This window comes from Syngnathus scovelli, chromosome 8 (assembly GCF_024217435.2).
Source record: "Syngnathus scovelli strain Florida chromosome 8, RoL_Ssco_1.2, whole genome shotgun sequence".
Taxonomy (NCBI): Eukaryota; Metazoa; Chordata; class Actinopteri; order Syngnathiformes; family Syngnathidae; genus Syngnathus; species Syngnathus scovelli.
This window is the reverse complement of record NC_090854.1, coordinates 16030358-16056443: the sequence shown is the minus strand read 5'-3', so window position 1 is coordinate 16056443 and position 26086 is coordinate 16030358. Positions and strand designations below refer to the sequence as shown.

At 41.8% G+C, this 26086-nt stretch overlaps 1 protein-coding gene and 2 non-coding genes across 7 annotated transcripts in view; 2 read left to right on the top strand and 1 right to left on the bottom strand.

The window, feature by feature from the left end:
• il1rapl1a (interleukin 1 receptor accessory protein-like 1a) overlaps window positions 1-25114 on the bottom strand; it is a 181681-nt gene extending 156567 nt beyond the window's left edge. For 2 of the 5 annotated variants that reach the window (XM_049729007.2, XM_049729011.2), the window contains exon 1: window positions 12060-12549. The gene's annotated coding sequence lies outside the window, so the exon portion shown is untranslated. Of the gene's footprint in view, window positions 1-12059; window positions 12551-25012 lie in introns of those variants that run through there. The other 3 variants (XM_049729008.1, XM_049729009.2, XM_049729010.2) reach the window with 3 other exon arrangements.
• A 119-nt stretch (window positions 25115-25233) lies between these two features.
• Window positions 25234-25306, top strand: trnaf-gaa (transfer RNA phenylalanine (anticodon GAA)). The gene has a single exon. It is a non-coding gene; the product is annotated as a tRNA-Phe (tRNA).
• Window positions 25307-25658: 352 nt separating this feature from the next.
• On the top strand, window positions 25659-25731 carry trnaf-gaa (transfer RNA phenylalanine (anticodon GAA)). Its single transcript has one exon. It is a non-coding gene; the product is annotated as a tRNA-Phe (tRNA).
• Window positions 25732-26086: the final 355 nt, after the last annotated feature.

Here is a 26086-nt window from a genome sequence, read left to right as displayed (position 1 = left end):
TAATATAAATTCAACATAAGCTTAAAATGTTCAAATGTGTTCTAGAGTGATGATTTTGTACATTTTTTTTAACTCTTCCATTGTTTCTGAAGTATTATATTAGTCAATTACTCCAAAAGGATACATCAATTACTTTTTACTTCTTAAATATCGGTACGAGTAGTTGCAATATTGGACCTGTATTTATGAAATCAACATCAAATCAAGTAGCGAGCTGCCAAATATTACAAAAACGGCACGATAAAATCAGTTTTACATGCTAGACACAAACTGTATCCATATTTGACAGTTCATAATTACTATATCATGAAGGTTGCGGCAATGTTGGTATTTTGTATGAAGAAACGATTGTGTTGTTTTCCTGCTATGTCGCTGATCCAAACTGGGCCACACAGCCACGCAAAAAATGGGGTCACAAGAAGCATGTCGTATAAAATCCAGGTTTAACTCGACTATCACCAGCATAACATTAGATTTTTATTTTCATGCAGTTGTTCTCCCTGGAGGCAGAAGCTCCGGGTGCATCTTTCACTTTAACTAGCACAACCTTGGCCCAAGCTAAGGTAAACCTCGGCATGGTCTGAAATTGCCGAAGCATTCCATGAAAGCTTTCAATCCTAGAGCGGAGAAAGAGGCCTGTGATTGGCTTTGTACACTTGAGCTCCTCGACAGACACACACCTGCTGTCCTGTTGTGGCAGATTTGTTACCATATGTTGCAAATGGGAAAAAAAAAAACTGCAAGAAGAATAGCAGCGTACATTTGCTGAGCTTATTTTTTTTCTTATCTCAACTGCGCTGGATGAAGCACTACGCTGCGACATTTCACTTAAAAACAACGCCCCCTAAAGGCAGAAAATGCCGTCTTGAGTTGTTTTCAAGCAGCGAGGAAAAAGCATGCGCAATGAAGTATCCATGGTAGAGCCCATCCCGTGGTCCGCAAGAAGCATCCTTGTATCAATGGAGCCTAAACGACGCCAATAACGGTACCCCCGCTCATTCCCCCGAGTCCTGGCTGTTTAAAAATCGATTCTGCGCTCCACTAGGGCTTGCCTGGGAATAGACAGAAGTGGAAGAAATTGAAAGGAAAGGAGTGCAAGAAGGAGGAGGAGGAGGTGGCCAGGGAGATGAAGAGCTGAGAAAAGGTTACAAAAGATAAGAGGGATACGAGTAAGTGGAAACTTCAATTATCGCTTCATCCTTCTATCGGCCCATCTGTACAACACAAATGGCAAAGACAAACGAATCGAGCTTGATTTGCAAATTTCCCGTGTGCTCTGACTTTTAGCCGACATTCGTATTTGCAATTGAAAATGAAAAGTGCTGGAGCCTATCACAGCGGACTTTAGGTGGGTGGGTTAGGGTTAGGGTTAGGGCTAGGGTTGGGTTAGGGCTAGGGTTAGGGTTAGGGTTAGGGTCACAGGAAATATGGAAATGGACAAACTACCATTCCCCATTAATCACACAATGAACAAATTACAATTTAGTCTTCATTTAACATATTTGTTGGATTCAGGAGGAAGTACCCAGAGAACATCTGCAACCTCCAAAGTGAACAACCACTAGACGCAATTGACATTGAGAATAATTCTACTGGGAATAATTCATTCCACTCAACCTCAAACATTCACACGCAACATACCATTTCATCAGGATGTGGCGGTTTGTTAGCACAAGAAGCTAATGCAGCGAGCTACATCTTCGCTAAGTGCTCCTTCTTAGAGTCAAACAGATGAGGCCAGTCACAGAAGATCCACACCCAAGTATGAAAAGTAGGTTGGCTCAGAGTGAGATCGCTAACAAGTCAACAGGAAGGGACAAAAACAAGAAGTAGTCATTTCCAACCATCTGACAATGAAAAAGAAAATGCACGGGAGTCTTTGCTGTTTTTACTTCTGCCTTATCAACCATCATATTTTCCGAAAGGCTTCCAAGGGAGAAAAGCGAAACGCACACAGGAGAGTTCCTGCTTTGATGCTTTCTGAAATCAGGTCTAATGCAAATGCTGGTCAAATTTGAAATTAGGGCATTCAAACTTCAAGGTAAAATTTTAAGATTGATATTGCACTCTTCATGCATGTTCTGCGGAGATAACATGGTTGTTGCTGACATAGTTTTTGTTTACGACAAAATCTCAAGGCCCTCTTGTGGCCGCTGGAATTCTGCCGGGAGCAAAAGGAAGAAAATCGGGTGACATTCCGCTGGCATCCCAGCGGGGCCCACATCGGAGTGATACAGCTGTGTCGCGGGTTTGATCCAGCCTCAGTGCGCCTTCCCAGCGGGGGCGTTCCAGAAATGTTCCTTGCCGAGCACAACTTGCTGAATTGATCTTTTGATCCATGCTTAAAATTCCGTCGCGACTCCATCAAAATGACGATGAAATCCTAGACGTCACCCTTCGAATGAACAATCGTGAATTTTTTTTGGGTGCAGATATTCCATCTTGGTTCTTTAGCAGGACATAGCAGACATTTAACGGGCCTTTCAAATATAATAGCACAACCTTCTTAACATCACGATGGAGATGTAAACAGCGAATGAAGGACTCAGGTGTCTGAAAGGAGTTTCTTCTTCAAAACCGAAGGTCTTTTTCTGAAATGACCATGAAACTTAACTACTCCGAACAAAAGTCATTCATAAATTAGTTTTAATTGCAAAGTGAGTGTTTATGCCAAGAAAAGAAAGCATCGACGTTAGTAGCTTAATGTGTTCAGTCCAAGCCGGCAGTAATTCAGAAACTTTTCCGAGCACCTTTTCGACTTCTTAAAAGCCTCCTTACAAGATATATGACCTTCACTGGCTAAAGGAACAATTTGGGATACTGAGGAAATTCAAATCTGAGCAGGAAACCCCTACCTGCTCTTCTCTGTTTTATTTAGTTGACCGAGATTAGCTGGTTAAAAAAAATCCCACAGCTATCAAAGTGCGGTACCAAGAATTCAAATCAACATGGGTAGGCAACTTTCTTGAAGGCCTGCATGCTTTCTGTCTCCTCACAAACCTGATGCTTTTCCAGTTTCTGCAGACCTTGCGAATTATCCATCAGGTATGATTTCAAAAAAAGGAACCATTTATTTTCAATCTGAGAAATTGTTAAATGCTTCTCACTTTTGTTAAGTGCTTGGAGGAGATCTGTTTTTTCAGATTTGCACAGTATATGAGTGAAAACACTCCTGCCGGTCTCAGAAAGAGGGATTGTGTAGCCCTCTCAGATTGATTTCCTTTAACACAATGCTTGTGAACACCAGCACCGACTCGGCCTCTGTGGATTGCCGACACGGGCTACGTGTTTAGCCGCTTTTTGTGCTTCAAATGGCAATTCCATTTTTTCCATCATGGAGTCTTGCAGGCCAAAGCATTCCTTATCCGACATCCTGCAAAGCCAGACTGTTTAGCCTGGAGGTGTGAGATGCAGGAGGAAGAAGAGGTGCCAGATCATTGCTAAGGCCAAGAACATGACTGACCGTGTGTCATAGCTACACATAGCATATGACGGGTTGAACAGCAACATGAAGTTGATGCCTCTGACCCTTGACAATGACGATGCAATGTCGTGACAGCGCTTTGCAAGCATTGCGATCGTATTGATGTCTCCTGGCAAAAAAAAAAAATGAATGTTCGCTAAGCTCTTATTGTTTGGTGCTTCCATGTTGATCTGTAGGCTTTATAGCGGGCAATTGTGTTCATGGAGGCCCTAAATTGTGTTAAATGCTTACAAATATGAAAGCTTGGGACTCTAAATTGTCCTCAAATGTGATTGGATCTATTTACGACTTGCCAAAGTACTTGAAAATAGTACTGTGGGGAAACGGTGAAAAGGCAACATTAATGGATCAGTTTTAATGAGATGTTTTAAAATAAGGAAATGGAAAAAGACAAGTGTCTCTTGTGTGGGTAGCAAGCTCTAAGCTTGTCGGACTCCACGTCTCAACAGACCATACCTGGTCCACCACCATCTCTCTAGACTCAAGCTTTCCTCAGGAAATAATGCAGCCCAACACTTGCTTCTTCACATCCATCACGGAGAGTATGCTGATCCACTGGCTGAGCAGCTGTACTGCGAAGAACAGGAAAGGCCTAAAGCGAGTAGTGAAAGCGGCAAAGTGGGTGATTGGATCTACTCTAACTCCCCTCAGAGACATTTACACTGGCAGACAACTGCGGAAAGCCAGTGGAATTACTGAGGACCCCCACCCCGGACAATCACTTCCGAACCACTGTGGAGCATAAAAGTCTCAAACCGCAATTGTCAAAAACAGCATTTAGCAGCACGCCATGAAATGCATTTGTCTACCCTGCAGAGACAACAAAAGATCTGATCCTAAACTTTTTAGCAAAACCTAATTTTTATGGTCAACACTGCTAATGATGAGGTGATGCCACACTGATTTTCACTGTTCCTGCAATAGGGACAATAAAGTTATATTTTATTCGATTCTCATCATCGCTCGAAGTGGAGAAAAAAATATTTATCCTTGATATTAGTCAAAGGGAGGGAATGTTGGTACAAGGTAGCTGGAGAAAATACAATTTTGAGACGTGTCACGGTTAACTAGAAGACCATGTTGATCAATTAACAAAAAGTTGGTTGGTGGTTGTTTATCAGGTCAAGTCAGGTCAAGTCAAGTCAAGTCAAGTCAAGTCTATTTGTATAGCCCTAAATCACAAACAGTCTCAAAGGGCTTCACATAGACAACAATTGATCTCCCGATCTTAAGCTCCCAAAAGGGCAAGGAAAAACTCAAAAAAAACCTTGAGAAACCTTGAGAAGGGACCACAGATGGAAGGATCCCCCTTTCAGGATCACCAGGTCAATCAGGTAACAATAATGACTATAATGGTCCAACAGTATGACACCAATTGGAAACGATTGCTTTCCAAGACGAAAATCCTCGACTTAGTCGATTCACTCTTGACGAATTAACTCATTCATGCCATTGACAACTACTGACTATTTTAACTGGGCTGAACCTGAATGAGTTCAAAACTACCAATCTCGATCGAAACAGAACTAAACCTGAGACTCAACTTAAAAAAAAAAATCGCTTAACACTGGCCTGAGGCGATACGTGAAAAGACAAGTTTAGTAAGTGCGGGGAAAAAAAAAAACAGGAAAGGCTGAATGGGATCATCAGAACAGAAATCGGACAGATTGAATGTATTTGGAAACAGTTTGGGACAACTCTTTGTGCGGCGAGTTTAAAAGATCAGAGTGGCTTCAGACTGGAGGCGCACTCATTACAGAGCGAGGGAGCTAAGAGCTGGTATCCGCTTGGCGACATCAGAGATGGCTGCTCAGCACACAGCATATTTATTGCAGCCCTGTGCACCCCTGGAGACTCATAGCGGGGTAACACACAGCACAGCAGATGACAAAATGAAATGTCTACAAACATCAGCAAGCCCTCTCTCGCCGCCCGTCGTCTTCGATTGCTTCTTCACCAGATCTCACATGGCCCTCTTTTTGTTGTTTGGCTTTTTTTTGGACTACACAGCTTGAGAGCAGAGGCCATCGAAGTCGTTTTCGGAAGCGAGTTGACAAGGCAAACAGAAAATGGAGTCCCTGGTCGCTCCTTACTCGTGCCGCAGTCCGCCGAGAGACGGCGGCTTAATATTTCACTGCTGCGAGCAAATCTGATTCCGACGTCGCTCTTACGAGTAACTGCAAGCTCAGAGATTTGCAGAAGCGACGTCTCAAAGGAACATGGCGGCACGTTGCTTTCCATGCCAATTCTGAAATTATCGTTTCAAAGGGATTTCATCCTGTAGAACATTGGGTTGGTCGGACAGTTTTCCCCAAGACGTGTTTGTATATGTTACAGGAAAGAAAATAAAGGTGAGGTTCCTCGGTTCCTCTTTACCTTCCTGCAGGCTTTACAATGTGTGGGTTGGATGTGGAAAGAAGGTAACACAGTTCATAGATCATTCTGCAGTTTTTTATGATATTGTAGCTACCCTCCAAAAGTATTCGAACGGTGAGGCTGATTTCTTCATTTTGGTTTTATTTCATCAAAAGGTTTGGAACATGTGACTGACAGGTATGACCTTCTACATTAATTATTCAGGTTTTGCACGTGAAGACTACATATACCCGTTAGCAGTCTAACCAAGTTAAAAATCCACAATCTGGTTTTGGCTGATAAGAAAGCAATTATGAAGTTGGGGAGAAGATGGGGAAATCAATCAATCCAAAGTCCAAAGACAATACTACAACCTTTTCGAATGGCCCAAAGAAGAATTAAGCAGAGGTGGAGAAATCATCCAACAAAAGAAACATTTTAAGAACTGTAGAGATGGACCTAAAACATTTTTACTGACACCAGGCTCAACTTCCAGAGGCTAGTGGTTAAAGTCATGAAGATGGAATAAAAGTACAGAAGCAACATCTCAGAGATGCAAACCGTTTTCTAACGAGGAAAGGTGGGTGGGCTGGATGGATGGATGGATGGATGGATGGATGGATGGATGGATGGATGGATGGATGGATGGATGGATGGATGGATGGATGGATGGATGGATGGATGGATGGATGGATGGATGGATGGATGGATGGATGGATGGATGGATGGATGGATGGATGGATGGATGGATGGATGGATGGATGGATGGATGGATGGATGGATGGATGGATGGATGTTTCAGAGTATGATGTAACTGTCAGGAAGTCAAACGATGAACCTGCTGTTCTCTTACATACACTTTTGGGCTATGCTACTAATATTCCAATTTCAGCTTATTGGCAGCTAGCACAATTAGCAGACAGGTATTTTTACCTTTCTAAGATTTCCAACAGAATTCTCATGACAATATAATGATGAAATATTTTCCTCCTTCATCAATCCAGACAAGACAAACGCTTGTTTAACCAAGTACAGACGTCTCCTACTTGAAAGCGGGGGAAAAGCGAGGCTTTTAAGATCCTTATATTCACCCTGTTCTCATACATCATCAAGTCGTCAAGGCCCCTCGGCGACATCGTGCGCAGAGCCTTGACTAAAAGTGTGTCACCGTGATCTTTGCCTTAACCTGAGCGGACCTTAACCAAAGCACCAATACATCATCGTATGTAAGTATGGCAAAGGTATGATTCACGGTCGCGGTCGGTTGGACGATTCGCATGTGCTTTGTTTGCACCCTCTGGGTATCTAACACAAGTGCAAGAAGAGAGGAGCCGCTATTGTTAGCCGCTAATGTTCCCTAGGGTAGCTCGGAATCAGCTGGTGAGTTAATATTTGTACCGTGGTCAACAGGGCGTTTTTCTTCATTTTAAGTTTCATACTTGTATGACATTTATCATGTAAATTTTTTTTATACGTTTTCTTGAATCGAATTTGTGATGTTAGAGATGCATTTTCTTTAAAAAAGCAAGTTTATTTTAGTAGTACGACATAAAAATTTTAGCTTTTATGTTAGCCTAGATGGAGTCCCTGCCCTATAATGCACAAACTTGAAAATCTACAAAATCACATGTTAACTTTTTTAATATAATTTTGCTAAAATAAAAAAAATAAAAATCGATTCACCTTGTCAAGAAATTATAATATTTTCTGAAATATCAAAATTGTTTGTTTTTCGGGGAAATTGCCTTCTTAGTAGTATTATACTGTGGGATAAATAAATAAATGAATAAATAAATAAAACTTTGCAATAATATTAAAATTCATTCATCAACAATTAATTTCACGCAGTTAAGCAAATTAGTACCAACCAATCAGTTGATAATATCCAACTTAGAAACAGTGGTTAACTCATTTTCACAGTTGAATAACATTGCCTTGCCTGTACAATTGATAAAGGATGTATAATGGGCACAGTTGGATCCTGGAAAAGATTATTTCCTGTTTTTTCTCCGGCTAAACACATTTCGTATTCCGAGCAAAGCCACTGTACTGTATTATGAATAGGACTTTGATGCTGTTGTCACATCATGAGCTGCTTAGATTTAACGAGGCATATAAAGTCAACCATACCTGTGGAACCTTAACTGCCTAAGACATGGTTTGTTCCCCATTTGATTGTTCTGAAGGGGCCTTTAATCACTTCAAATTGTCTTTGAGCTCCTTATGGTGAATGAAGACTTTATAAAAGACAAATATCAAAGGTAGTTGAGGAGGAGAAACAACGTGGCTAGCTTAGCATTGCTGCAGCAGGCGCACAAATCACAGCCCTCGCCACCCTGACAGGGTACAGGATGCACCAGTGCCTTTTTTGAAAATCCCATACGGCAGCCCCCTTTTGTTTTATGGTCATGTGACTGCACGCCCATTCCTCAATAATTGAGCGGTTTGAACCCTCAAAGCCACCGCGCCTGGAAATGAAAAATCCTCAGCTCCCGCATCCAAATGATTATTCCTAAACAAAGCGTGTTAAATGGACGCCGCCGCCTCTGCGGCACTCTCCATCTGGAGGATGCTGCGTGACAGCCTCCCTTAAATTACAAATATCAATCTGCCACAGTGGGAGCTCGGCCCACCAGCCGCCTCTCAGGGGTCCGCGTCAAAGCAGGAGGCCCTCGGAACGGCAAGCATCAAAAGCGGCGGGCGCGCTTCGTGCTTTATTTGCCGGAGCGTGATTCATCTGATCGGCAAAGTCAATGTTTTGATTGCAAAAGGGGACGTCGTGCATATGCGATGCTGAGCTTGCTTGATGTTGATGGTGCGGTGCTCGTTGAAGCGGTAACGGCGGAAAAGTGTGGGTGTTGAACCGGTTCACGTGGAAAAGTGGAGGCGTTGTGACCTTGCGCCGTGAAAATTACAGCCTCGGCCCTGAATACAGTCAATGTATAAATTGAAGAAAATCTGGTAACAATAAAATGGAAATTCCTGACAAAGATTGTGTACGATTAGAGGGAACGAAATTGTTTCCTCTCCAACTTATTCACTGCGAATGAAAATCTTTGACTTAATCAACAACTGCCTTGAAATCAAGGGAATTTCTAGATCTGGGTTAGCTCCGCCCATTACACCCCCCCGAGGCGTGGAGCGACAGACGTTGGCTCGGAGGGTTCCCAATCTGCCGTGTGATCAGCGGTACTCTCCCCGAGCGTGTTTCCCCCTTTTCCTGCCACCACCACCGGCTGTCCGCCCGCGGCCACACAAGCGCTTGTGCTCGCCGTCCAACTGCTTCCGTCGATGTGCTTCTCCACGGGATCGCCTTCGAGTGGCGGGTTGGCGGCACGGTCTAATTCAATCAACACACAGGTTGAGGGGCACACAACTCAATGAACGGGAAGCCTCTACTATCACAGAGGTTGGCGGGGGGGGGGGGTTATATTTTGTCAACCTCGTGTTGCTAAATAAGGTAACCGTGTAGCTGATATAAATTCTTTCGACAGCTAAACTAGCAAACACCACCTCTACTGGTAGTAGCTAAGCAGTGCAGTCCATTGTATTGCTTAAAACAAGATTAATGCACAATCAATTCCATAAAATCATTCTATATACATCGAGTTTGGTGATCATTGCGAAATCTAAAGGCCGCTCCACGACGCCTGAGCGAGGCACAGGGCAGAAGAGCTCGAGTGCAGCTACGGCGGGAATTGATGTCGTAATTAAGACGGCTTGTATGAAATATGTATGAAGCAAATTAGCATAATTCACATGCCGATGCTGGGTGGAGGGAATGTCACCGATGTGAAATATAAAAAGATAACGTAGTTTATCCAAGTGTGAAAATGTCAACACGCACACAAAACAATGCTAGAATGCTCCTCAAATATTTTAAGTGACTACGGGCCAAGTCGAACATCTTCAACAAGCAAGCTCGGAACAAAGGAGCTGTCCGTTTCAGCACCAGGGACAGTTCCGCACGTCTCGCCTGCCACGCTGTCACCGCCCAAATCACTGCTAAATGACACCTTTGACTCTTCTGTGTTAAATTACCTCACTAAACAGTCTGAATGATGTCACTTATAAGGAAGTCATTAACAGACGGCGCGACATGACAGCCCATAACACCCAGAAACTCAAACAACTCAACATGAACTTCGACACCAACATGTATCGCAGCCAAACGAATGCCGGAGGACAGATGTGAGTAAGGTCATTATACGATGCCCTTGTCCCAAGCTCTTAAGTTGAAAGCAATCGCAAAGTGTCTGGCAAGCATTGTCACACCACACGACGCCGCTGACATCATTTCATGCCAGATGTCGGGAAGCACAAACTATGTTATCAATTTCCAGCTTGTGTTTAAAAAAAGCACAGGCAGATACATTTGGGATTTTGGAAAAGATTGAGTTATTGTATTTTAACTACTACTTGACCACTCCAACTATTGCTAGGTATTTGCAGCACTAATCTGTCGATGTCCCTTTTGAACCTCCGAATGTCGCCATGCTTTTTGTTTGTACTCAACAAAATGGCTGATGCAGTGACCACTTCAACTTTTCTTCTACTACTACTTCTGCAATCACCTTAATTGGATGGTTTGGGTGTTTGTGCCCCCAAGATTGGTGTGTGTCCCCTTCGTGACCCTTCGGTAAGGCCAAGTACATGTGACCCTAAAGTCATTGGTGTACTCTTTTGACCTTTTATGGTGACCATACTTTTTGCTTTCTGTTTACAGGCAAAACGTATTCAATCTAAATTCATACGGTTATATCAATTTGAACTCCAGGGTGAGCCTTGTACCTCCCTTTTTTTACTCGGTACTATACTCTTCATAATCGCTAGCGCCACTATTAATAGCCATTTTTGTTTGTTTTTCTGCATATACTTTTTTTAGCCTTGAAAAATATGAGCCATGTCCCATCTGCCAACAACACACTCATAACATGGATGGATAGGTGGATGGGTAGATAGATAGAAGGACAGATGGATAGGTGGATAGGTAGATAGGTGGATAGATGGATAGATGGATGGAAGGATAGATGGATGGAAGGATAGATAGAAGGATAGATAGAAGGATAGATAGGATAGATAGAAGGATAGATAGAAGGATGGATAGAAGGATAGATAGAAGGATAGATAGATGGATAGATAGATGGATAGATAGATGGATGGATGGAAGGATAGATGGATGGAAGGATAGATGGATGGAAGGATAGATGGATGGAAGGATAGATGGATGGAAGGATAGATAGATGGAAGGATAGATAGATGGAAGGATAGATAGATGGAAGGATAGATAGAAGGATAGATAGAAGGATAGATAGAAGGATAGATAGATGGATAGATGGATAGATGGAAGGATAGATGGATAGATGGAAGGATAGATGGATGGATGGAAGGATAGATGGATGGAAGGATAGATGGATGGAAGGATAGATGGATGGAAGGATAGATGGAAGGATAGATGGATGGAAGGATAGATGGATGGAAGGATAGATGGATGGAAGGATAGATGGATGGAAGGATAGAAGGATAGATGGATAGATGGATAGATGGAAGGATAGAAGGATAGATAGATGGATAGATAGATATGAGTAAGGTCTTACTGTACTCACAAGCAACCTATAGTAAAGGTGCAAGTTTGAGGTCTCATGCAGTGTTACGTGCGCACGATCGATTGACTCAATTACGCCCCCCCCAACCCCAATAACACTGCGACTGTGCATCAAGAGAAGTCGTTGTGCAACCAATGAAAAAATAAAAGTTGTCGAGTACGTTAATTGTATCAAAGCTTATTGCCTAGTGTGATTATCATTATTAGTATGTAATGGAAGTTTTTATAGGGAGAATAACCTTTCTTTTACACCTTTGTCTTAATCCTCTTCCTTAATGTGTGTGTGTGTGTGTGTGCCTGTGTGTGTGTGTCTTTATATACGTGTGTGCATATGTGTCTGCACTGCAGATGGCTTCTCCGGTGTCTTCATGGTTAAACTGGCGAAAGAGCAGCGAGACAAACAAGGGGCACATTCCAAAAGAGACAGGAGTCTCCCTTCACACTGCGACAGAAACAATTGGGGGGGAAAAAAATAATAAGACTACAATTTTTTTTTTCCTTCACATTTTTTTTCCTGATAACTTGCCGTTGTCGTCTGTGACGTTACTTCATCCATTCACAGTAGCAAAGTACAAACTTTAAAGGGGATTGGGAAGGGGCTTGGTGGTGGCCTACCTTCAACTGGATTCCCGAAAGAATAAAATTTTTAAAAAACGCTCCGAAGCGCTTTCCCGAGTCAGTCAGTCAGTAAGAGGAGGAATCTTCTTTGGACATGACAACTCCGAGTGAGAGGAAAAGAGGAAGGTTCCATAAAATGGATTGATGGATGGATGAATGGATAGGAAGTGAGGTCACCCATTCAGCCCCAAATAATCCCAATAGGAGACAGAAATCTTGTTAGAAGAAAAAGAACGGAGGCTGACAAGTGCGTCAGAAGCTCTTAAGTAAAATATTTCAATGGTGTGGGGGAGGACCAAGGAGGTTGGGGGGCTGAGGTTCCCAAGAGTCACCCCCGTTGTCCTCCTCCTGATGACTTTATGAGGCAAAGGGTGCCCGGTGTCTAATCCTTGGCCATCCCAGACGCGCTGCTCCTGGTGCGGCCACGCTGCTGCGCAGGGAGAGAAGGCGGCAAATGAATGCACGCAGAAAAATGGTCACATCCAATAAGGGGGAGGATGGAGAGAGAGAGAGAGAGCGAGAGAGGGAGGGCGGGAGTGATGGGGGGGGGGGTATTCCTCCTCAGTAGGCTCTACGGTTGCAGTGCCACCAGTGTGCCCCTGGTCCTAGTGCCCCCCAGTTGCCGATATCCCACCACTGCTGCATCATTCTTCTTCATCAGCAAGTAAATGAATACATTTACTCGCTTTCTCTCATGGAATAATCTATACATCTATATACATCATCTGGAGGACTCTCATTCCCGCGCTCCATTTATCATCCATCATTCTCTTCATCTGTATTTGTCCTCTTGGATCACTTATCTGTCCGTCCATCTATCAAGCCGGTTATCTGGTAACTGCTATTTGTCCTATTCTTGTGCTCTTATCCACCTGTCATTCATTGTTTTATCCATCACTCTCATTTGTCTATTAATTGATCAAGGTATCCAACAATTTATTTCCCATCACGATCCGTCTGTCTTCCATTTCCAATCTTCTCATCTAATTTAATACATTTTTTTGCAGTGTGTCAGAGAAGCCATAAAGAATTTTTTTTGTGATTCCGATTAAAGATTTGTGAGCAATGTTTTCCGTGCGTCATGATCTATTCTGATCTGGAGTTTACGTGTGCCACAACAATTAATCAGAACGGCCATTTTATAGCTTATTATTCTAATGGCTACGTGTAAACTCGGCCGGGAATCATTCTGTCACCTGGCCATTTACTGAATCTGTCTCTACATGTCCATCCATCCATCCATCCATCCATCCATCCATCCATCCATCCATCCATCCATCCATCCATCCATCCATCCATCCATCCATCCATCCATCCATCGATAAAAAGGAGGCGGTTTTACAATCACTTGAAGACTTGAGATTGAAAGGGACTTCAGATGATGTAACACAAATACTTTGACAGCTAATTTGCCACCACAGCATGGTTCCTACATCTGATTGTATTTGTGATTGACTATTAATGACTTCAGTCCTGTTTTTGTTTGAAATCGTCAGTAAAAAGAAAAAAAGAAAAATGTTCTCATGTTTTTGAAACGAGTGAGAAAGCTGTGATTGGGTGCTAGTGTGGACTGAATGGGTTGCAGCAATGGGGGATTAAATTTTGAGGCTAGCTGCTCGTTTTTTCGAATAGTGAACTTTTTTTATTATGAACTAACTTGAATTTTGATATAATTTACTTGGAAAATGAGCTTTTGGACTCAAGGGTGAGAAAGTCATGCTTCTTTCCCTTACCTAGCATGTTCTCTATGCAAACTCAGAATGTTCCATTGAGAAAAATCAGAACAGGAAGAACATATAATAACATTAACATCCATCCATCCACCACATAGATAGGTAGATAGATAGATATACACACTCAATAGATTTTTTTTTAAACCAAATCACCAGCAGGGAAATATGCAAATAAGAATAAACTGTTACAAATAAGCAACATTTAGTACAAAAAAAATATAAATAGTTAACATGGATTACAAAAAAAATCCATGTAGCCTAATGTATAGATTTGTATTTTAATTTAAATATGGTATATTTGTATTTAACGTATTTATTTAATGTATGGTATATGTATATATATATACATATATATATATAGATATATATATATATGCACAAACACACGCACACACCTGACATTGTGGGATGTACTTGTATAAGCACTGTGCACCCGTGCAGTGCTCAGGAATGACGTGTCAGTGCGTGCCCGCCCCCACACTTGTTTCCTTTCACGGTGCGAGTAGGATCTTGAAAGTTGCATGTCATGCACAAAATATAGACGTGACATAAATCCACCTCCACAAAAAAAACTTCCTGGATGATCACAGGGCAAACCCCACTGCCTCCCCCCCTCCTTCATACTAGGCTCCCACCTGCCACTACAGTAGATTTTTTTCACACGGCCTATTGTGTGAACTCAATGAATTTGTTTCAAAAGTATCGTGTCCCACTTTTCCAAGCATGGACAAAAATATACTGTTTTAGGATGTGATCAATTTTCAAAAAAAAAAAAAAAAAACTCATGCAGAAGGAAGGCACAAAATCAAACCGGATTCAAACAAGCAGACAAATTGATGCCGACAGGAAAGTCTGCTGCTTTCTTCTCAAAGGCGTTTTGATCTAAGTTTATCTGAGCTTATTATGACACCACATAGGGTGCAATTATTTTTGGTCAAGCGTGTTGGCAGCATCTAAATCTGACGTTTAGCTTTTTAATTGTGAGACACCCTGAGCTGTGGTCGCTCTTTCGTTTCAGAACTAATAGATCAGTTAAAGAATATAACTGGTGGCACGCTGAAAAAAAAAAAAAAAAAAAAAGCACGTAGCGAACTAGACACTTTGACATTTGGCAATTTGAGTATGTTTATCCTTCCAAATTGATTTTGATGGATGGAACATATTATATTTCAATACATAACAGCAACTATGACGGGAAATGCTACCGGAAAGTCCGAGGATATGGGAAAAAAAAATGCAAACGGTACTGTATAGTTTCCCATAGGAAACAATAAAAAATAATCGTAATTATTTATAAAATGTGTCTAAGCTGTATTGTACTGTGAGTGATTTTAAGACCATCTTTAACTCAAACTGCAGTGTGTAATACAACTATATTAAAACTACACACCATTTTAAGACGTCTAACAAAAAATAATAAGCAAGCATCCTATGCATATTGCTTTATGAAGTAATAGTTTTTAATTTTAAAACTCACTTGCCTTTTTAGCTCTAAAGTTATTGTCATACTTTTTCTATAATATGATCTGAAGGATTGTACTATGTTGTTTTCAATGGTCAATTATTTTCCTGGTTCTTTTATCACAAACATATTATTTAGGTTTCATTACCTGATATAATGAAACCTAAATAATTTGTTTGTAAAAATAATGATCTGAAGGAATTTTTAAAAATAAGGCAAACCAAAAGGGAACCAGAAATACGTCAGCAGGGAGGCTGGATGGCGGAATTGTTTTTTTTTTTTCCTCTCTCTCTTTTTAGCCTGGCATACACACAATGGTACGCGTAAAGAAAAAAAAGTATCGTTGGAACATATTTATTCCCCAATGAGGGTTGCTCCAGCGAATTTAAAAACAACAATGAGAACAATAAAAACTGCATGCACACCAACTAGCACTTTTACATTCAATTAAGCCAGCTCTGAGGAGCCCAATTCTAATTTAGAGCCTATATCGGACTTATTTTACTCTCTATCTAAATGTACTGGGTCTCTGCATTATTTTAGTTGCAAATCTTTTTTTATTTTGTGTTGTGAGGCCAAATTTAAATTTCGAGTCAAGAGGGCATAAAAAAAAAACTATTTATTGAATAGAACAAGCAGTCAAACACGTAATTGCCGAATGAGAGCACTCGCAAGAAGCATGGAGGAGATCCTCATGTTCATGTAAGAGTGAGAGGAAAACTAAGGTTAGGCTCCTGGTATTACCTGCTATGCCACACCCACTTAACCTCTGACCTTTTCACAATTGCTGTGCTGATGCTGTTCCCTGCCAAGTGCATTGATGCAAAGTCAAAAAGCTCAATCAGGATTAAATTCCCCCACTATGTTATCCTTTGAATCAGTTTTTTGATTCAGAAAGGGAGTCAAGTGAGTATCCGATCGAGTTGACCGATTCCTCTGCTTCTGGATATAGTGATCATCTCCTCCGACACCAACCGCAAAGCTCCTCTCATCCTCACAGTCTTTGCGAATTACCCTATCTTTTTTTTTTGTGCCAGCCACGCTTAAAGCCAGATTTGAAACGAGTCATTTGAATCAGGGGTAGGAAGGAGAGAGATTTAGAGCTTCTCAGGAATTGTCTACAAGAGTGGAAACGGCAACTGCTGGGTCTTTGTCGGTCGCAGAGTTGTTAATAATTAAAAGAATGCAAGATCAGGTACAAAAAAAACGCATCTGCTTTTGAGGCCGTGGATTAAATCAGCTATATTTGTCGTTGTCTTTCAGCGGCCGGTTGAAAAATGCAGTGACAAGCAAGCAAAACATTCAGAACGTGGTCTCCTCTTTTTTTTTTTCTTCTTCTTCTCCCCCCGGCATGCTGCGCATTACTAAATATTTCAGCGGGGATCTAGATTTTTTTTTTTCTCTCGCTCTTGCTGCAGCTCACCAAGTACGTACCTCCGAGGCTCTGACGGTTTTACAGGTGGCAAACGATGTGAGCGTGCATGGCGGCATGAAGAAGAAAAAAAAAAAAAAAAAAAGCACGAGGGAAGCAGCTCAGCCGGCGTGTGGTGAGGATGCTGACAAGCAGCATCGGCTTAGATTGTGAAAAGCCATTTGGATTTTTGCCAATGGATATTTTCTGTTGAATTTGTTTTTGCACAGTTACAGTAAAAGATGTATTATATTGTATATAATATATGTCTACAAGAATATTTGTACACACACACACACACACACAGACATGGACAAAGGATGGATGCCAAGTACATCTCAAGGGCACACGGAGAAGAGTGGTCGAACACAAACTCACATGTGGCCAAGACCGCAATAATCAAACCCGAGCAAATATGAAATCTCTGAGAAGTTGACAAGATGAGACTTTGAGGATGCGAGGACAAGTCAAGACCGTGATGGGAGAATTTAGACATTCAAGACCAAGGCTTTGACATGTCAAGCGCTGTTAGATGAAGACTGGCTGCACCATGTGGGTGTCAAAACAGCCGACAAGCGGCTTCTTCCAATCCTTTTAAATATGGCCAGCTGATTTGCATAAAAGACTTTGACATGGCGGAAAGTCCAAGACATCCCAATTTTTGCAAGATGGAGACTGATTTGCTCATCTAGAAGGTCAAAGTCCACAAAGTACATATAACAAGCTCTTAAAATTCTATTTTAAATTGCTTGTACTTTTAGATAATAATAACACAAACGGCCAGATTGGCTCTAGGCGGTCTGCTAAAATCCAAAACATGGTAGACTAGACCTGCCTCAGCACTCGTTTTTGCTCCAGGCGTATGAGTCTACCAAAATGGCCGTAAGAGTTTTAAGAATCTTAAGAGTTAAGTTAAGACAAACACTTTAAGACTATTGATTAGTGAAGACCAGCTCAAGTCCAAGACTTTGAGAAGCATATATCAAGTCAAGTTTGTAGCGTATCATGGAAAAGGCTCCGAGCATTCACTCGCCCATTAATTCAGTGCTAACACCAAAGCCAAGAGCGAGGTGGTCAACAACTTGTGTTTTTTTTTTTTTCACACACTTTTACAGAGTGTTGCAATTGAGTAAACAAAAGACAAAAGCCTGCATTCAGAACCGAGTTGTTTATGTTAGCATTCAATGTTATTGATTCCTATTTCATGCAATCAATTAACGTGTTGTCACTCTAAATTCATTTCGAAACCAGTGTGAATCCGCAAGCATTTTTCATCTTTGCCGAAACACTTGTCAACATCAAGATCCGGACTCATTAAGATCCCGCTTCTAACCTGAATTATACATCAAGCAGCCAATCCGAAACCGGCGTCCCGAGCTGTCACGGGAGCCTTGCTCATGATCCCCCCTAGCTGAGATGGTTCCTTTTAATCAGAGTACTGGGCTTAGGATCAGCATTTCCCCGCCATCCAGAGGAATACCAGAAAGAAGAGAGAGGAGAAGACCAAGACATGGGAAGAAGGGAATGGAAAAGGAAGAAAGATAGCAGTGGGGTGTCGGAATCCCACAGGTGCAAGAATGAAACGTTTCATCCGCTATCATCTTTCTTTCCCGCTGTCATGGCGGACATAGATGCATGAACAGTATGCGTTATGCGCGTTAATTAAATTGTCCAAGTTCGTTTGTGAACTTGGAGCTACCTGGGGTAGAAAAGTAGAGCCTCAAAAGATGATCACCATTCATCACATTATAAAGTCAAAAGAGGAATTTCGCAATCTTAGCAGCTTTTTGGTTTCCATATTATGTTTGGCAGAGGAAGCACTGACGGAGTGTTTTAACGTCAAAAAATGAGTTGAGTTATATCCGTGCAGCACTTTGTTTTCGGTTGTTGTTGTTTTAAATTACTCTGAAATAAGTTTGAGATGAGTTAAGTTAGTTACTGCTGAGTGAACACAATCGAAACTGTCAAGAATGTGGCCAGATGGTGCCTCTCAGAAGATGCAAGACAACGAGGAGGACTTAGAAAATTCACCAAAACTGCATTTCCAGTCATAGCTGTTAAATCGATGTGGGGCTGTCCCAGCCAAAATGAACAGTACGTGCCCTGAATCTCTTGAATCTTGAATCTCGAATCTTGAATCTCGAATCTTGAATCTTGAATCTTGAAAAATGTGTACTTATTATACATAGTTATGTAACTTACACAAACAGAGCCTAAACACAGGAAAAGGTCATCTCCTAAGGTCATTTGCGTAAAACAAATTACATTTTAGATGTTTTGCCAAATGTGACTTTTGGTTATGTATAACTCCTATGGAGGAATATTTTTGCTCCACTCCATCCATGCCAATATACTTAATTTAATGATACCCTCGTGACAAGCCATTGCACTCCTCTTAAAGTTCCGTGACGACAGGTGTGAGCATACTTCATTCTTTTTTACCTAACAGTCGTCCCTGGGAAGCCAATTGTGTTGAGAGACAAGCACCACCATCCCTCCCATAGCCTCTGGTGTTCATTAACATAGAAATTGATGAGCCACAATTGACGATCTAAAGCAAAGTTCAGACAGCAAGGTCAGCCAAGAGCCGGTAATTAAGCCCCGGCCTTTTAAGTGCCGCTATTATTATTAGCAAAGCGGGCCAGAACTCATTCGCGGAACACTAACATTCTCTCCGAAGCCTGCAGGACATCAACTTGGAGTGTAAAACAATTATAGGATATGGCGTGCGGCGTTAAGTATTGACAGCATGCACACTGTACATATTTATACTCGGTATGGAAATTTAAATCAAATTCATTGCCACAGGCGCCGTTTGTCTTCTCCAAGTTTGTAGATAAGCTAAAGAAGGACATCCGCGCTTTATGTGTGCGTCAACTGTTAACGATGTGTACGTCCGCATGGGGAATCGGGCCAAGCGTTGAGGCGTACGTATGGGGGTGCTTTATGCTTCCCTGGGATTTCAACATCAAGACACCAAGAGGAACGTGCCAAGGTGACCTCGCATCAGGATTAAACTGTTACTCTGCCTCACGCGCAGATTATACAAGCAGAACTGCCAAGACTGTTCGAACATTATACGATATATCGAGAAAATTGCAAGACAGGCAGATTTAAAAAATACAGACGTCGTTGCACTACGATGATTAAGTTCTTTATGCTAGTTATAAATGTGTTTTTAAACAAAAAATAAATAAAATAATGTTGCGTAAAGCTAGCGTTTAAAACACTGTAAAAATTTCAAAATAAAAATTTCGGAAATACTCTACAATTGTTACTTTTAAGGAATGATTAATTATTGTACGTTATCATAAATGTTGACATTTTGTTAACGAGTCTAACTTGTCTTCTACTTGCAGGAAACACACGCACAATCACAGACCGACAAATTACGACACTAAATCCAACATGACCTACAAGCAGAGGACGTTTATCCAAACGAAAGGTCTTTTTGTTTGCTTCTCGTGGGATATTTCACAGCCTGCAATGGCGTCGCAAAAGAGCCTCAAAATTAACTTCCATCATGAAGATAATACTTCAGCCAATTGCTCTCGGGTGTAAAATAACACAAACCCCTGTAATAAAACTTAGCGTCTTGATAATTGCACCTTTTGACCCCACTCAGTTAATAAACAGCAACAATGGAAATCATTTTCAGTGCTCTAAAAGAGAAACTGAGAAGGTTTATTCCGTCTCAAACTTCACGGCCACGGTTCTTTGAGAGTTGCACTTAAGCAAAGTGACAGGTGTGGGCAGACGTTGCTGTAGCTGTTCCTTTTCTCGGTGGCTTCTTTGGAAACTGTCAGCAACACTGTCACATGCACTCCCACTGGGGTGGACACGGACGGAACAATGCAAAAATCGCTAAAAAAATCGGGGGAGGGGGACGCTCTAACTGGTAACTGGTCAACGCCAACCTGCCAGTCTCCGCTTAGCAGGTCCCACATACCGTAATTTCCGGACTATAAGCCGCGACTTTTTCCCAAAATTTTGAACCCTGCGGCTTATAGTCAGGTGCGGCTTATGTAGGAATTTTTTTTTTTTAGTAGGAATGCACGCTAGGTGATCCGCGTCAAGGGCTCTAAACCCTTTCTCTTACTCTAGCATGTGACTCAGAGATTACACAAAGCAGTGGCGCTGTTTGGACCATCTGCATTGTATTAAAACCCAATCAATCAGCACTTAAATTCAATTCTTCTGACATTTTGCTCACCAAAAACGAGTTGTAATGAATGTGAACTTTTAATGCATTTTATTCAGAAGGTTACTTTGAACCCTGAGGCTTAAATGGCGGCACGGCGTATTTATGGATTTTTACTGCTTTCTGTGTACTGTCTTTCTTTGTAAAAAAACTCATGTGCACGTGCGGCTTATAGTCCGGTGCGGCTTATGTAAGAAAAAAACTAAAATATCCCTGAATTTTAGCTGGTGCGGCTTATAGTCCGGTGCGGCTTATAGTCCGGAAATTACGGTAGTTTTTTAGTAGCATTAGCATTTCATAACAGCAAAATATTATATTTCTGCTTTTATTGCTTCCCGACAAAGGAATAAAGTGGCCACAAACCAGATCCTAGAATTAACTAAAAATATGCAGTCATGAGTATTTTACTCGGACACTGTTCTCTGCTGTGATTGGCCGGTTTTTGTTTTTAAATTTTAGAGCGCTTTAGTGCGTTTTTATGTTTCCCAGGAGACTGGTGGTCTGCTTCCGCAACCTACTACCACGCTAATTGCGATGTTTGCAATATTTATGTGAGATTTAATAGGATTAAAGGTTGACATGTTGTTTTGTCCGAGCAAACGCAAACCCTAAATGTCCAATTGACTAAAAGTGACCTCCAGTTATTACATTTAAACACCAATAAAGGCGACCGCTTATAGACGTCGTAATTAAATACCAAGATGAGTTTAACGAAGACAAGAGAAGGGAACAAATAAGGAAAAGGGGGAGGATTATTTAGTGTTGAGTCGTGCCTGAAACAAACAAAATTCCTGCGGAGATGTCATCGCAGCGTGCACTTGAAGACAGCTGTGGGAGCATCTGCTGCCGCCGTTACACTCATCGACGTTTCAGCGCTTACACTCGGTAGCGGCCAATGGGGGGAGCGGATGGCTGTACTGTCACCGCACCCCGATTGCACGCCACTTACAATCTCCATAATTGCAGCCTTGCCGTAATTAGTCAGCTAGAATCCTCATCGTTGTTGTTATTCCGCATCTGCATAATTGTGGCCTTTGTTGTGTGATTGAGCTTATATTCATCACATTTGCATTCTCTTTCATTCGCTGCCTATAAAATCATTTTGGGGTTTCATTTTTCATCTCCATAAATACAGAAATAACATAACTGGACTTGCACGCTTCATCTACATCGTGTTACTTCTTGTTTGGGGATTGGTCAAATTTATAAATGGTCCAGATTTGAATATTTCGAATCGATTCGACTACAAACATGAACGCTTTTTTTTTGAGTTTCAAAAAGTTTTGAACACAAATATTATCAAGCCTGGCAAAGTCGAAGGCTTGGTGTTAAGGTCAAGAGACAGACTGAGGAAGAGAGAGAGAGAGAAAGTGATGGGGAGAAGGACAGAAGGAGAATAATTGTAGCCTAAAGTGACAAAAGGAGGAGTGTCACTGTTTGGCACTTCATCATTTTTGGCTGTGAATGACTTTGCATGAATTTGGAGGATGACTCACGGCGGACTATTTGCTCTGCCTGTAATTGGTTGCTCATGAAAAGGTTTGTCAGTTATCTTTTTTTTTTTATTTTATTTTTTTATGCATGCTTAAACGATGAGATATGGAAATTATTGTACACAAATTGGCACCCGAGCGTCCCTTGTCTGGCCTGCCAAATTTTTTGTTGTCCGTAAAAAGCAAATCAAGCATGTACTTCATGATGCTTGCTAAAATCTGCCCCAAAATGTAAACATGTCTGAGGCCATAAATAATGCATATATATATTTTTTTTAAAATTTATTTATTTATTTATTTCTTAGAATTTAGGGTGGCCTCATTCTTGTAGCGAAGAAGCTGCGTGCTTTATTTTATCCTGTGTGCTCCTCACACTTTGTACAAATCTCGTTTCTCGCCTTGATGTTTTATTAGTGTATATAAGCGCACACCAGGGGGATTTAATTAATTGCCTTTTTTTTTTTAATGTAAGTATTCAAGACATTGCAAAAAGTACGAACTCACGGAAAAGGTTTTACGTGCATTAGATTTATGACCACACTATTTTGCTGCCAAATGAGTGTAGCGGAAAACAATAGAAGTTGCCGCTGATCATCGACGGTGCTGTGGTGGAGAGGGTGAGCTGCACCAAGTTCCTGGGGGTGCACATCAGTGAGGACCTCTCCTGGTCCGCAAACACCTCGTCACTGGCAAAGAAAGCTCAGCGCCGCCTGTACTTCCTGCGGAAGCTCAGGCGTGCATGTGCTCCTCAGGCAGTCCTGTCTACATTCTACCGTGGCACCATTGAGAGCGTCCTCACCAATTGCATCGCTGTCTGGGGTGGTAACTGCACTGAACAGAACTTGAAGGCCCTGCAGCGCATAGTGAATACGGCTGGTAAGATTATTGGTGCTTCGCTCCCCTCCCTGAAGGACATTTACACCTCCCATCTCGCCCGCAAGGCAACCTCGATTGCCAGAGATGTGAGTCACCCGGCTCACTCTTTGTTTGACCTTCTGCCCTCTGGGAAGAGGTACAGGAGCCTGCGCTCCCGCACCACCAGACTCGCCAACAACTTCTTTCTCCAGGCTGTTAGGGCCCTGAACTCGCTACCCCCTTCTGCGTAGCGTGTGGCACTGTTGCGCTATTTTCGGGAATGTCTGCTGTACGCGCACTTGCTCCTTTTTTTCTGCTCCTCTTATTTATTTATTTATTGTTGTGTTATTTATTCATTATTTATTCAGCACGCTTTTGTTATACTTGTTTACTTATTTGTCTGTTGTGAGCCATGTCTTGTCACCGTGGGATAGGGGGGAACGAAATTTCGGTTTCTTTGTGTGTCTTTGGCATGTGGAGAAATTGACAATAAAGCTGACTTTGACTTTGAAGTCGTCCTTGAACTTTTTGTTATTTGTAGTGGATCAGCTGAATGTTAAAAAACATAAAAAGGTCATTAAGATATTGACAAAAACTAGGGGTGGAGGGCATTCAGAGACTCATTTACTCTCACATGATAGCTAATCCTGGTGTATCAATAAATAGTTGCAATGACAGCTAATATTGCAATTCGTCCCGATTTCTCGATTTTGTTTCGCCACTTCTGATCGAGAAGCACTCCTACAAATGATATCACAAAAGCTCAAACTTCATTTCTAACCAGTGAGCCATCATATGGTTCAATCATGTTCCACTTGGACCGCTTGTGGGCCATGCATTAATACAGTAGCAACGGGACAACAGAGAATTAGGCCTTGATCCACTCCATCAACCGAGATTTATCAGTACACTACTGTTCGTAATTCCCAAATTGATCCTCTTCAGGGATTATTGTCCTAAATCCAAGCAAGAACCTTACTAATTTTGAATACCATCCAGAGAAAAAAAAGCTGTCAGGCATTCATTGTTGTTTTTTGAAGACTACAATTTAATTAGGAAATGGTCCATTTTGGGTTTTTATAAAATTCTGCTGAGAATATCAACTTTTTTATTAAATAAACAAAGGTAATGCAGATGAGTAGGCTCCAATTAACCACAACCTTAATGACTCCAAGTTGGATAGAAAATGCAACCCCCCCACCACCACCTTTTCTTCTGCGGTTTCAACTGAAGGTCTGTGAGCTGAAATTTTCCAACCCCTGGTCCAAAACGATCGACGGTAGGCTCTTGGCTAGTCTGTTCCACTTCAGTAACCCTCAATACTGAGCTGGCTGAATAGGTTTCCAAGGCTGCCAATCTTGGAAAAGTTCTCAGTGAATGAAAGGTTCCCAAAGTGGCAAGGTACTCACAGCTACTTGACAAGCCCACGTAGGTTAGCCTTCACACTGCTTTATGTAAGCGCAGACTGAGAGACATGAGAGGCAAGGTGAGTAAAAGACGAGGAGGGCGGGGGAAAAAAAAACGGACTAGCAAAAAGAGTATATATATATCCTGCCCTCCAAATATGTTGAATATCCGAAGACAGTAAGTTCAACCACTTTGACTCATCAAGACTCTGAAGGCCAGGTTGACCCCAGGTTTAATAACAAGGGTGAACGAACCAAATGAACCAAATCAAAGTCAATCGACATGAAACCTCAATCATGCTTTTATCCTATCGTCTAACATCGCAGCAAACTATCATTTCAGAACTCAAAAGATCTATTTCGATCCATAATAACTTAAAGATACATACCAACGATGACTTGTATAAAATAGGTCGTAGTTTTGCCGAACTGCGGGAGAGAATAGAACAAGCAGTGTTGTCTTTCAACACCTTGCTGCAAACTGTGCTTACTTCCTGATTCGAGTCACATGACCTACTCTATTTTAACACTGATCAAAGACTACAAAGACATGGAAGCGATGAGTGGCCAAAAGTCGTGTCACACTCCTTAACTAGAGAGGAATAACACAGCCGAAATAGCTCAGTTGGGAGAGCGTTAGACTGAAGATCTAAAGGTCCCTGGTTCAATCCCGGGTTTCGGCATTGGGCACAGTCTTTAGTCCCCGATCTCAGGTGAAGTTTAATTTGTTTGCGATCAAAGGTCACTGGTTCAATCCAACATTTCAGCATCTGGCCCAGTCTGTAGTCCCTTAGCCCAGGGACGGTTTCATTTCTGTGTTTTCGGCTGGCTGATTTTTTTACCTTTGTTTGGGTCCCTGGTTCGATCTTGGGTTTCGGCATTTCGTGGAGTCTTCAGTCCTGCATGAAGGACAATCTTTAGCGTTGTGACCCTTGTTCTCTCTGAGAAAATCACACAGGTGTCCAATTAGGAGAACTCATCTAAAGGTCCTGGGTTGTCCGTACATTTGTTGTCTTAGAGGGACTAACCAGGAGTGCTGAAATAGCTCAGTTGGGAGAGCGTTAGACTGAAGATCTAAAGGTCCTTGGTTCAAACCCAGGTTTCAGCATCTGGCCAAGTCCTTAGTGCAGGGTAATTTCTGTACGTTGGCGGCTGCCTGGTTTTTTTACCTTTGTCTCAGAGGGACTGACAGAAGTGTAGAAATAGCTCAGTTGGGTGAGCATTATTAGACTGAAGATCTGAAGCTCCCTGGTTTGATCCTGGGTTTCAGCTTCTCTCTCAGAAAGAATGAAACATGTCGAAATACCTCAAATGGCAGAGTGTTCGGCTGAAGATCGAAAGGTACCCCTTTTTAGTCCTTCAGCCCAGGTGGTCATACCTCAGTCAGGAGAGCGTTTGACTGAAGATCTAAAGATCCAACTCTTTAGTCCCTTAGCCTATCTGGTGCAGTCCTCAGTCCTGTT